The 12851-nt window shown below is 40.9% G+C and overlaps 1 non-coding gene across 1 annotated transcript; it reads right to left on the bottom strand.

Moving 5' to 3' along the window:
- Positions 1-1544: 1544 nt before the first annotated feature.
- TRNAT-AGU (transfer RNA threonine (anticodon AGU)) lies at positions 1545-1618 on the bottom strand. Its single transcript has one exon. It is a non-coding gene; the product is annotated as a tRNA-Thr (tRNA).
- Between the last annotated feature and the right edge of the window lie 11233 nt (positions 1619-12851).

Here is a 12851-nt window from a genome sequence, read left to right as displayed (position 1 = left end):
TTTAAGGCTGGGCTTCTGTTGCAATATAACTTTTCAAAATGTTTTCCAATTGACTGAAACTCCATTGCACAAAACGAGCATGTCATTAATCGTCGATTTAGAGTGGACTGCATTGCCCAGTGTGTGCATTGAGGAGCACATGTTCGTATTTACTGGGGAGCAAGTTTGCACTCATGAATGTGGCAAAACATTCAAATCCGTAAGTGGGTGAACATTAAAGTCCTAGATGCTGCAAATCTCTATATCTGGATACGGAATGACTGAAAACAGTTATGTCTCCAGTGTCAAAATGTGTGTAATGCACTAGTAATTCATTTCCTTTATTGACCAGTGAGGTAGCCATGTATGGAGGTGCTGTAGAGTGAAAATCAAGTTTCAAATGGCAGTGATCCATGTGCATGGATAGCTCAGTCGGTAGAGCATCAGACTTTTAATCTGAGGGTCCAGGGTTCAAGTCCCTGTTCAGGCGTACCTTTGCTTCTTTTACAAAAAATTAAGCAGGAAATATGAATTGCTCATTCTAATATGTGCTATTTCTGATGGCATCGCAACCTTGGGCAATATGACTCTAAGGTAGTGGAGTCCAGAGTTCTTGGATGCTTTGCCAACATATCAAGCCTGACTGTGCTTCTAAATAGCATGAAATAGCAATCTTTGTACAAAGTTTTAATATTGGGGAGACAGATTGGTCGAAAAAAAGCAGACAGGCGCTGCTGAGATTCTAACTCAGGATCTCCTGTTTACTAGACAGGCGCTTTAACCAACTAAGCCACAGCACCTTTTTTGCATCTGGTCTCCTTTCCTTCCTCATGTAATCATTTAGAAGTGAAATCCACTTTTTTAAGGCTGGGCTTCTGTTGCAATATAACTTTTCAAAATGTTTTCCAATTGACTGAAACTCCATTGCACAAAACGAGCATGTCATTAATCGTCGATTTAGAGTGGACTGCATTGCCCTGTGTGTGCATTGAGGAGCACATGTTCGTATTTACTGGGGAGCAAGTTTGCACTCATGAATGTGGCAAAACATTCAAATCCGTAAGTGGGTGAACATTAAAGTCCTAGATGCTGCAAATCTCTATATCTGGATACGGAATGACTGAAAAAAGTTATGTCTCCAGTGTCAAAATGTGTGTAATGCACTAGTAATTCATTTCCTTTATTGACCAGTGAGGTAGCCATGTATGGAGGTGCTGTAGAGTGAAAATCAAGTTTCAAATGGCAGTGATCCATGTGCCTGGATAGCTCAGTCGGTAGAGCATCAGACTTTTAATCTGAGGGTCCAGGGTTCAAGTCCCTGTTCAGGTGTACCTTTGCTTCTTTTACAAAAAATTAAGCAGGAAATATGAATTGCTCATTCTAATATGTGCTATTTCTGATGGCATCGCAACCTTGGGCAATATGACTCTAAGGTAGTGGAGTCCAGAGTTCTTGGATGCTTTGCCAACATATGAAGCCTGACTGTGCTTCTAAATAGCATGAAATAGCAATCTTTGTACAAAGTTTTAATATTGGGGAGACAGATTGGTCGAAAAAAAGCAGACAGGCGCTGCTGAGATTCGAACTCAGGATCTCCTGTTTACTAGACAGGCGCTTTAACCAACTAAGCCACAGCACCTTTTTTGCATCTGGTCTCCTTTCCTTCCTCATGTAATCATTTAGAAGTGAAATCCACTTTTTTAAGGCTGGGCTTCTGTTGCAATATAACTTTTCAAAATGTTTTCCAATTGACTGAAACTCCATTGCACAAAACAAGCATGTCATTAATCGTCGATTTAGAGTGGACTGCATTGCCCAGTGTGTGCATTGAGGAGCACATGTTCGTCTTTACTGGGGAGCAAGTTTGCACTCATGAATGTGGCAAAACATTCAAATCCGTAAGTGGGTGAACATTAAAGTCCTAGATGCTGCAAATCTCTATATCTGGATACGGAATGACTGAAAAAAGTTATGTCTCCAGTGTCGAAATGTGTGTAATGCACTAGTAATTCATTTCCTTTATTGACCAGTGAGGTAGCCATGTATGGAGGTGCTGTAGAGTGAAAATCAAGTTTCAAATGGGCAGTGATCCCTGTGCCTGGATAGCTCAGTCGGTAGAGCATCAGACTTTTAATCTGAGGGTCCAGGGTTCAAGTCCCTGTTCAGGTGTACCTTTGCTTCTTTTACAAAAAATTAAGCAGGAAATATGAATTGCTCATTCTAATATGTGCTGTTTCTGATGGCATCGCAACCTTGGGCAATATGACTCTAAGGTAGTGGAGTCCAGAGTTCTTGGATGCTTTGCCAACATTTCAAGCCTGACTGTGCTTCTAAATAGCATGAAATAGCAATCTTTGTACAAAGTTTTAATATTGGGGAGACAGATTGGTCGAAAAAAAAGCAGACAGGCGCTGCTGAGATTCGAACTCAGGATCTCCTGTTTACTAGACAGGCGCTTTAACCAACTAAGCCACAGCCCCTTTTTTGCATCTGGTCTCCTTTCCTTCCTCATGTAATCAATCAGAAGTGAAATCCACTTTTTTAAGGCTGGGCTTCTGTTGCAATATAACTTTTCAAAATGTTTTCCAATTGACTGAAACTCCATTGCACAAAACGAGCATGTCATTAATCGTCGATTTAGAGTGGACTGCATTGCCCAGTGTGTGCATTGAGGAGCACATGTTGGTCTTTACTGGGGAGCAAGTTTGCACTCATGAATGTGGCAAAACATTCAAATCCGTAAGTGGGTGAACATTAAAGTCCTAGATGCTGCAAATCTCTATATCTGGATACGGAATGACTGAAAAAAGTTATGTCTCCAGTGTCAAAATGTGTGTAATGCACTAGTAATTCATTTCCTTTATTGACCAGTGAGGTAGCCATGTATGGAGGTGCTGTAGAGTGAAAATCAAGTTTCAAATGGGCAGTGATCCCTGTGCCTGGATAGCTCAGTCGGTAGAGCATCAGACTTTTAATCTGAGGGTCCAGGGTTCAAGTCCCTGTTCAGGTGTACCTTTGCTTCTTTTACAAAAAATTAAGCAGGAAATATGAATTGCTCATTCTAATATGTGCTATTTCTGATGGCATCGCAACCTTGGGCAATATGACTCTAAGGTAGTGGAGTCCAGAGTTCTTGGATGCTTTGCCAACATATCCAAGCCTGACTGTGCTTCTAAATAGCATGAAATAGCAATCTTTGTACAAAGTTTTAATATTGGGGAGACAGATTGGTCGAAAAAAAGCAGACAGGCGCTGCTGAGATTCTAACTCAGGATCTCCTGTTTACTAGACAGGCGCTTTAACCAACTAAGCCACAGCACCTTTTTTGCACCTGGTCTCCTTTCCTTCCTCGTGTAATCATTTAGAAGTGAAATCCACTTTTTTAAGGCTGGGCTTCTGTTGCAATATAACTTTTCAAAATGTTTTCCAATTGACTGAAACTCCATTGCACAAAACGAGCATGTCATTAATCGTCGATTTAGAGTGGACTGCATTGCCCAGTGTGTGCATTGAGGAGCACATGTTCGTATTTACTGGGGAGCAAGTTTGCACTCATGAATGTGGCAAAACATTCAAATCCGTAAGTGGGTGAACATTAAAGTCCTAGATGCTGCAAATCTCTATATCTGGATACGGAATGACTGAAAAAAGTTATGTCTCCAGTGTCAAAATGTGTGTAATGCACTAGTAATTCATTTCCTTTATTGACCAGTGAGGTAGCCATGTATGGAGGTGCTGTAGAGTGAAAATCAAGTTTCAAATGGCAGTGATCCATGTGCATGGATAGCTCAGTCGGTAGAGCATCAGACTTTTAATCTGAGGGTCCAGGGTTCAAGTCCCTGTTCAGGCGTACCTTTGCTTCTTTTACAAAAAATTAAGCAGGAAATATGAATTGCTCATTCTAATATGTGCTATTTCTGATGGCATCGCAACCTTGGGCAATATGACTCTAAGGTAGTGGAGTCCAGAGTTCTTGGATGCTTTGCCAACATATCAAGCCTGACTGTGCTTCTAAATAGCATGAAATAGCAATCTTTGTACAAAGTTTTAATATTGGGGAGACAGATTGGTCGAGAAAAAAGCAGACAGGCGCTGCTGAGATTCTAACTCAGGATCTCCTGTTTACTAGACAGGCGCTTTAACCAACTAAGCCACAGCACCTTTTTTGCATCTGGTCTCCTTTCCTTCCTCATGTAATCATTTAGAAGTGAAATCCACTTTTTTAAGGCTGGGCTTCTGTTGCAATATAACTTTTCAAAATGTTTTCCAATTGACTGAAACTCCATTGCACAAAACGAGCATGTCATTAATCGTCGATTTAGAGTGGACTGCATTGCCCAGTGTGTGCATTGAGGAGCACATGTTCGTATTTACTGGGGAGCAAGTTTGCACTCATGAATGTGGCAAAACATTCAAATCCGTAAGTGGGTGAACATTAAAGTCCTAGATGCTGCAAATCTCTATATCTGGATACGGAATGACTGAAAAAAGTTATGTCTCCAGTGTCAAAATGTGTGTAATGCACTAGTAATTCATTTCCTTTATTGACCAGTGAGGTAGCCATGTATGGAGGTGCTGTAGAGTGAAAATCAAGTTTCAAATGGGCAGTGATCCCTGTGCCTGGATAGCTCAGTCGGTAGAGCATCAGACTTTTAATCTGAGGGTCCAGGGTTCAAGTCCCTGTTCAGGCGTACCTTTGCTTCTTTTACAAAAAATTAAGCAGGAAATATGAATTGCTCATTCTAATATGTGCTGTTTCTGATGGCATCGCAACCTTGGGCAATATGACTCTAAGGTAGTGGAGTCCAGAGTTCTTGGATGCTTTGCCAACATTTCAAGCCTGACTGTGCTTCTAAATAGCATGAAATAGCAATCTTTGTACAAAGTTTTAATATTGGGGAGACAGATTGGTCGAAAAAAAAGCAGACAGGCGCTGCTGAGATTCGAACTCAGGATCTCCTGTTTACTAGACAGGCGCTTTAACCAACTAAGCCACAGCCCCTTTTTTGCATCTGGTCTCCTTTCCTTCCTCATGTAATCAATCAGAAGTGAAATCCACTTTTTTAAGGCTGGGCTTCTGTTGCAATATAAATTTTCAAAATGTTTTCCAATTGACTGAAACTCCATTGCACAAAACGAGCATGTCATTAATCGTCGATTTAGAGTGGACTGCATTGCCCAGTGTGTGCATTGAGGAGCACATGTTCGTCTTTACTGGGGAGCAAGTTTGCACTCATGAATGTGGCAAAACATTCAAATCCGTAAGTGGGTGAACATTAAAGTCCTAGATGCTGCAAATCTCTATATCTGGATACGGAATGACTGAAAAAAGTTATGTCTCCAGTGTCAAAATGTGTGTAATGCACTAGTAATTCATTTCCTTTATTGACCAGTGAGGTAGCCATGTATGGAGGTGCTGTAGAGTGAAAATCAAGTTTCAAATGGCAGCGATTCATGTGCATGGATAGCTCAGTCGGTAGAGCATCAGACTTTTAATCTGAGGGTCCAGGGTTCAAGTCCCTGTTCAGGCATACCTTTGCTTCTTTTACAAAAAATTAAGCAGGAAATATGAATTGCTCATTCTAATATGTGCTATTTCTGATGGCATCGCAACCTTGGGCAATATGACTCTAAGGTAGTGGAGTCCAGAGTTCTTGGATGCTTTGCCAACATATCAAGCCTGACTGTGCTTCTAAATAGCATGAAATAGCAATCTTTGTACAAAGTTTTAATATTGGGGAGACAGATTGGTCGAAAAAAAGCAGACAGGCGCTGCTGAGATTCTAACTCAGGATCTCCTGTTTACTAGACAGGCGCTTTAACCAACTAAGCCACAGCACCTTTTTTGCATCTGGTCTCCTTTCCTTCCTCATGTAATCATTTAGAAGTGAAATCCACTTTTTTAAGGCTGGGCTTCTGTTGCAATATAACTTTTCAAAATGTTTTCCAATTGACTGAAACTCCATTGCACAAAACGAGCATGTCATTAATCGTCGATTTAGAGTGGACTGCATTGCCCAGTGTGTGCATTGAGGAGCACATGTTCGTCTTTACTGGGGAGCAAGTTTGCACTCATGAATGTGGCAAAACATTCAAATCCGTAAGTGGGTGAACATTAAAGTCCTAGATGCTGCAAATCTCTATATCTGGATACGGAATGACTGAAAAAAGTTATGTCTCCAGTGTCAAAATGTGTGTAATGCACTAGTAATTCATTTCCTTTATTGACCAGTGAGGTAGCCATGTATGGAGGTGCTGTAGAGTGAAAATCAAGTTTCAAATGGGCAGTGATCCCTGTGACTGGATAGCTCAGTCGGTAGAGCATCAGACTTTTAATCTGAGGGTCCAGGGTTCAAGTCCCTGTTCAGGCGTACCTTTGCTTCTTTTACAAAAAATTAAGCAGGAAATATGAATTGCTCATTCTAATATGTGCTATTTCTGATGGCATCGCAACCTTGGGCAATATGACTCTAAGGTAGTGGAGTCCAGAGTTCTTGGATGCTTTGCCAACATATCAAGCCTGACTGTGCTTCTAAATAGCATGAAATAGCAATCTTTGTACAAAGTTTTAATATTGGGGAGACAGATTGGTCGAAAAAAAGCAGACATGCGCTGCTGAGATTCGAACTCAGGATCTCCTGTTTACTAGACAGGCGCTTTAACCAACTAAGCCACAGCACCTTTTTTGCATCTGGTCTCCTTTCCTTCCTCGTGTAATCATTTAGAAGTGAAATCCACTTTTTTAAGGCTGGGCTTCTGTTGCAATATAACTTTTCAAAATGTTTTCCAATTGACTGAAACTCCATTGCACAAAACGAGCATGTCATTAATCGTCGATTTAGAGTGGACCTCATTGCCCAGTGTGTGCATTGAGGAGCACATGTTCGTATTTACTGGGGAGCAAGTTTGCACTCATGAATGTGGCAAAACATTCAAATCCGTAAGTGGGTGAACATTAAAGTCCTAGATGCTGCAAATCTCTATATCTGGATACGGAATGACTGAAAAAAGTTATGTCTCCAGTGTCAAAATGTGTGTAATGCACTAGTAATTCATTTCCTTTATTGACCAGTGAGTTAGCCATGTATGGAGGTGCTGTAGAGTGAAAATCAAGTTTCAAATGGCAGTGGTCCATGTGCATGGATAGCTCAGTCGGTAGAGCATCAGACTTTTAATCTGAGGGTCCAGGGTTCAAGTCCCTGTTCAGGCGTACCTTTGCTTCTTTTACAAAAAATTAAGCAGGAAATATGAATTGCTCATTCTAATATGTGCTATTTCTGATGGCATCGCAACCTTGGGCAATATGACTCTAAGGTAGTGGAGTCCAGAGTTCTTGGATGCTTTGCCAACATATCAAGCCTGACTGTGCTTCTAAATAGCATGAAATAGCAATCTTTGTACAAAGTTTTAATATTGGGGAGACAGATTGGTCGAAAAAAAGCAGACATGCGCTGCTGAGATTCTAACTCAGGATCTCCTGTTTACTAGACAGGCGCTTTAACCAACTAAGCCACAGCACCTTTTTTGCATCTGGTCTCCTTTCCTTCCTCGTGTAATCATTTAGAAGTGAAATCCACTTTTTTAAGGCTGGGCTTCTGTTGCAATATAACTTTTCAAAATGTTTTCCAATTGACTGAAACTCCATTGCACAAAACGAGCATGTCATTAATCGTCGATTTAGAGTGGACTGCATTGCCCAGTGTGTGCATTGAGGAGCACATGTTCGTATTTACTGGGGAGCAAGTTTGCACTCATGAATGTGGCAAAACATTCAAATCCGTAAGTGGGTGAACATTAAAGTCCTAGATGCTGCAAATCTCTATATCTGGATACGGAATGACTGAAAAAAGTTATGTCTCCAGTGTCAAAATGTGTGTAATGCACTAGTAATTCATTTCCTTTATTGACCAGTGAGGTAGCCATGTATGGAGGTGCTGTAGAGTGAAAATCAAGTTTCAAATGGCAGTGATCCATGTGCATGGATAGCTCAGTCGGTAGAGCATCAGACTTTTAATCTGAGGGTCCAGGGTTCAAGTCCCTGTTCAGGCGTACCTTTGCTTCTTTTACAAAAAATTAAGCAGGAAATATGAATTGCTCATTCTAATATGTGCTATTTCTGATGGCATCGCAACCTTGGGCAATATGACTCTAAGGTAGTGGAGTCCAGAGTTCTTGGATGCTTTGCCAACATATCAAGCCTGACTGTGCTTCTAAATAGCATGAAATAGCAATCTTTGTACAAAGTTTTAATATTGGGGAGACAGATTGGTCGAATAAAAGCAGCCAGGCGCTGCTGAGATTCTAACTCAGGATCTCCTGTTTACTAGACAGGCGCTTTAACCAACTAAGCCACAGCACCTTTTTTGCATCTGGTCTCCTTTCCTTCCTCGTGTAATCATTTAGAAGTGAAATCCACTTTTTTAAGGCTGGGCTTCTGTTGCAATATAACTTTTCAAAATGTTTTCCAATTGACTGAAACTCCATTGCACAAAACGAGCATGTCATTAATCGTCGATTTAGAGTGGACTGCATTGCCCAGTGTGTGCATTGAGGAGCACATGTTCGTATTTACTGGGGAGCAAGTTTGCACTCATGAATGTGGCAAAACATTCAAATCCGTAAGTGGGTGAACATTAAAGTCCTAGATGCTGCAAATCTCTATATCTGGATACGGAATGACTGAAAAAAGTTATGTCTCCAGTGTCAAAATGTGTGTAATGCACTAGTAATTCATTTCCTTTATTGACCAGTGAGGTAGCCATGTATGGAGGTGCTGTAGAGTGAAAATCAAGTTTCAAATGGCAGTGATCCATGTGCATGGATAGCTCAGTCGGTAGAGCATCAGACTTTTAATCTGAGGGTCCAGGGTTCAAGTCCCTGTTCAGGCGTACCTTTGCTTCTTTTACAAAAAATTAAGCAGGAAATATGAATTGCTCATTCTAATATGTGCTATTTCTGATGGCATCGCAACCTTGGGCAATATGACTCTAAGGTAGTGGAGTCCAGAGTTCTTGGATGCTTTGCCAACATATCAAGCCTGACTGTGCTTCTAAATAGCATGAAATAGCAATCTTTGTACAAAGTTTTAATATTGGGGAGACAGATTGGTCGAAAAAAAGCAGACAGGCGCTGCTGAGATTCTAACTCAGGATCTCCTGTTTACTAGACAGGCGCTTTAACCAACTAAGCCACAGCACCTTTTTTGCATCTGGTCTCCTTTCCTTCCTCATGTAATCATTTAGAAGTGAAATCCACTTTTTTAAGGCTGGGCTTCTGTTGCAATATAACTTTTCAAAATGTTTTCCAATTGACTGAAACTCCATTGCACAAAACGAGCATGTCATTAATCGTCGATTTAGAGTGGACTGCATTGCCCAGTGTGTGCATTGAGGAGCACATGTTCGTATTTACTGGGGAGCAAGTTTGCACTCATGAATGTGGCAAAACATTCAAATCCGTAAGTGGGTGAACATTAAAGTCCTAGATGCTGCAAATCTCTATATCTGGATACGGAATGACTGAAAAAAGTTATGTCTCCAGTGTCGAAATGTGTGTAATGCACTAGTAATTCATTTCCTTTATTGACCAGTGAGGTAGCCATGTATGGAGGTGCTGTAGAGTGAAAATCAAGTTTCAAATGGGCAGTGATCCCTGTGCCTGGATAGCTCAGTCGGTAGAGCATCAGACTTTTAATCTGAGGGTCCAGGGTTCAAGTCCCTGTTCAGGCGTACCTTTGCTTCTTTTACAAAAAATTAAGCAGGAAATATGAATTGCTCATTCTAATATGTGCTGTTTCTGATGGCATCGCAACCTTGGGCAATATGACTCTAAGGTAGTGGAGTCCAGAGTTCTTGGATGCTTTGCCAACATTTCAAGCCTGACTGTGCTTCTAAATAGCATGAAATAGCAATCTTTGTACAAAGTTTTAATATTGGGGAGACAGATTGGTCGAAAAAAAAGCAGACAGGCGCTGCTGAGATTCGAACTCAGGATCTCCTGTTTACTAGACAGGCGCTTTAACCAACTAAGCCACAGCCCCTTTTTTGCATCTGGTCTCCTTTCCTTCCTCATGTAATCAATCAGAAGTGAAATCCACTTTTTTAAGGCTGGGCTTCTGTTGCAATATAACTTTTCAAAATGTTTTCCAATTGACTGAAACTCCATTGCACAAAACGAGCATGTCATTAATCGTCGATTTAGAGTGGACTGCATTGCCCAGTGTGTGCATTGAGGAGCACATGTTCGTCTTTACTGGGGAGCAAGTTTGCACTCATGAATGTGGCAAAACATTCAAATCCGTAAGTGGGTGAACATTAAAGTCCTAGATGCTGCAAATCTCTATATCTGGATACGGAATGACTGAAAAAAGTTATGTCTCCAGTGTCAAAATGTGTGTAATGCACTAGTAATTCATTTCCTTTATTGACCAGTGAGGTAGCCATGTATGGAGGTGCTGTAGAGTGAAAATCAAGTTTCAAATGGGCAGTGATCCCTGTGACTGGATAGCTCAGTCGGTAGAGCATCAGACTTTTAATCTGAGGGTCCAGGGTTCAAGTCCCTGTTCAGGCGTACCTTTGCTTCTTTTACAAAAAATTAAGCAGGAAATATGAATTGCTCATTCTAATATGTGCTATTTCTGATGGCATCGCAACCTTGGGCAATATGACTCTAAGGTAGTGGAGTCCAGAGTTCTTGGATGCTTTGCCAACATATCAAGCCTGACTGTGCTTCTAAATAGCATGAAATAGCAATCTTTGTACAAAGTTTTAATATTGGGGAGACAGATTGGTCGAAAAAAAGCAGACATGCGCTGCTGAGATTCTAACTCAGGATCTCCTGTTTACTAGACAGGCGCTTTAACCAACTAAGCCACAGCACCTTTTTTGCATCTGGTCTCCTTTCCTTCCTCGTGTAATCATTTAGAAGTGAAATCCACTTTTTTAAGGCTGGGCTTCTGTTGCAATATAACTTTTCAAAATGTTTTCCAATTGACTGAAACTCCATTGCACAAAACGAGCATGTCATTAATCGTCGATTTAGAGTGGACTGCATTGCCCAGTGTGTGCATTGAGGAGCACATGTTCGTATTTACTGGGGAGCAAGTTTGCACTCATGAATGTGGCAAAACATTCAAATCCGTAAGTGGGTGAACATTAAAGTCCTAGATGCTGCAAATCTCTATATCTGGATACGGAATGACTGAAAAAAGTTATGTCTCCAGTGTCAAAATGTGTGTAATGCACTAGTAATTCATTTCCTTTATTGACCAGTGAGGTAGCCATGTATGGAGGTGCTGTAGAGTGAAAATCAAGTTTCAAATGGCAGTGGTCCATGTGCATGGATAGCTCAGTCGGTAGAGCATCAGACTTTTAATCTGAGGGTCCAGGGTTCAAGTCCCTGTTCAGGCGTACCTTTGCTTCTTTTACAAAAAATTAAGCAGGAAATATGAATTGCTCATTCTAATATGTGCTATTTCTGATGGCATCGCAACCTTGGGCAATATGACTCTAAGGTAGTGGAGTCCAGAGTTCTTGGATGCTTTGCCAACATATCAAGCCTGACTGTGCTTCTAAATAGCATGAAATAGCAATCTTTGTACAAAGTTTTAATATTGGGGAGACAGATTGGTCGAAAAAAAGCAGACATGCGCTGCTGAGATTCTAACTCAGGATCTCCTGTTTACTAGACAGGCGCTTTAACCAACTAAGCCACAGCACCTTTTTTGCATCTGGTCTCCTTTCCTTCCTCGTGTAATCATTTAGAAGTGAAATCCACTTTTTTAAGGCTGGGCTTCTGTTGCAATATAACTTTTCAAAATGTTTTCCAATTGACTGAAACTCCATTGCACAAAACGAGCATGTCATTAATCGTCGATTTAGAGTGGACTGCATTGCCCAGTGTGTGCATTGAGGAGCACATGTTCGTATTTACTGAGGAGCAAGTTTGCACTCATGAATGTGGCAAAACATTCAAATCCGTAAGTGGGTGAACATTAAAGTCCTAGATGCTGCAAATCTCTATATCTGGATACGGAATGACTGAAAAAAGTTATGTCTCCAGTGTCAAAATGTGTGTAATGCACTAGTAATTCATTTCCTTTATTGACCAGTGAGGTAGCCATGTATGGAGGTGCTGTAGAGTGAAAATCAAGTTTCAAATGGCAGTGATCCATGTGCATGGATAGCTCAGTCGGTAGAGCATCAGACTTTTAATCTGAGGGTCCAGGGTTCAAGTCCCTGTTCAGGCGTACCTTTGCTTCTTTTACAAAAAATTAAGCAGGAAATATGAATTGCTCATTCTAATATGTGCTATTTCTGATGGCATCGCAACCTTGGGCAATATGACTCTAAGGTAGTGGAGTCCAGAGTTCTTGGATGCTTTGCCAACATATCAAGCCTGACTGTGCTTCTAAATAGCATGAAATAGCAATCTTTGTACAAAGTTTTAATATTGGGGAGACAGATTGGTCGAAAAAAAGCAGACAGGCGCTGCTGAGATTCTAACTCAGGATCTCCTGTTTACTAGACAGGCGCTTTAACCAACTAAGCCACAGCACCTTTTTTGCATCTGGTCTCCTTTCCTTCCTCATGTAATCATTTAGAAGTGAAATCCACTTTTTTAAGGCTGGGCTTCTGTTGCAATATAACTTTTCAAAATGTTTTCCAATTGACTGAAACTCCATTGCACAAAACGAGCATGTCATTAATCGTCGATTTAGAGTGGACTGCATTGCCCTGTGTGTGCATTGAGGAGCACATGTTCGTATTTACTGGGGAGCAAGTTTGCACTCATGAATGTGGCAAAACATTCAAATCCGTAAGTGGGTGAACATTAAAGTCCTAGATGCTGCAAATCTCTATATCTGGATACGG

Source organism: Ambystoma mexicanum, unplaced genomic scaffold (genome assembly GCF_040938575.1).
Source record: "Ambystoma mexicanum isolate Mex_15411 unplaced genomic scaffold, UKY_AmexF1_1 Mex_scaf1, whole genome shotgun sequence".
Classification (NCBI taxonomy): Eukaryota; Metazoa; Chordata; class Amphibia; order Caudata; family Ambystomatidae; genus Ambystoma; species Ambystoma mexicanum.
Note: the sequence above shows the minus strand (reverse complement) of the source record. Positions and strands in the feature narration are given on the sequence as shown.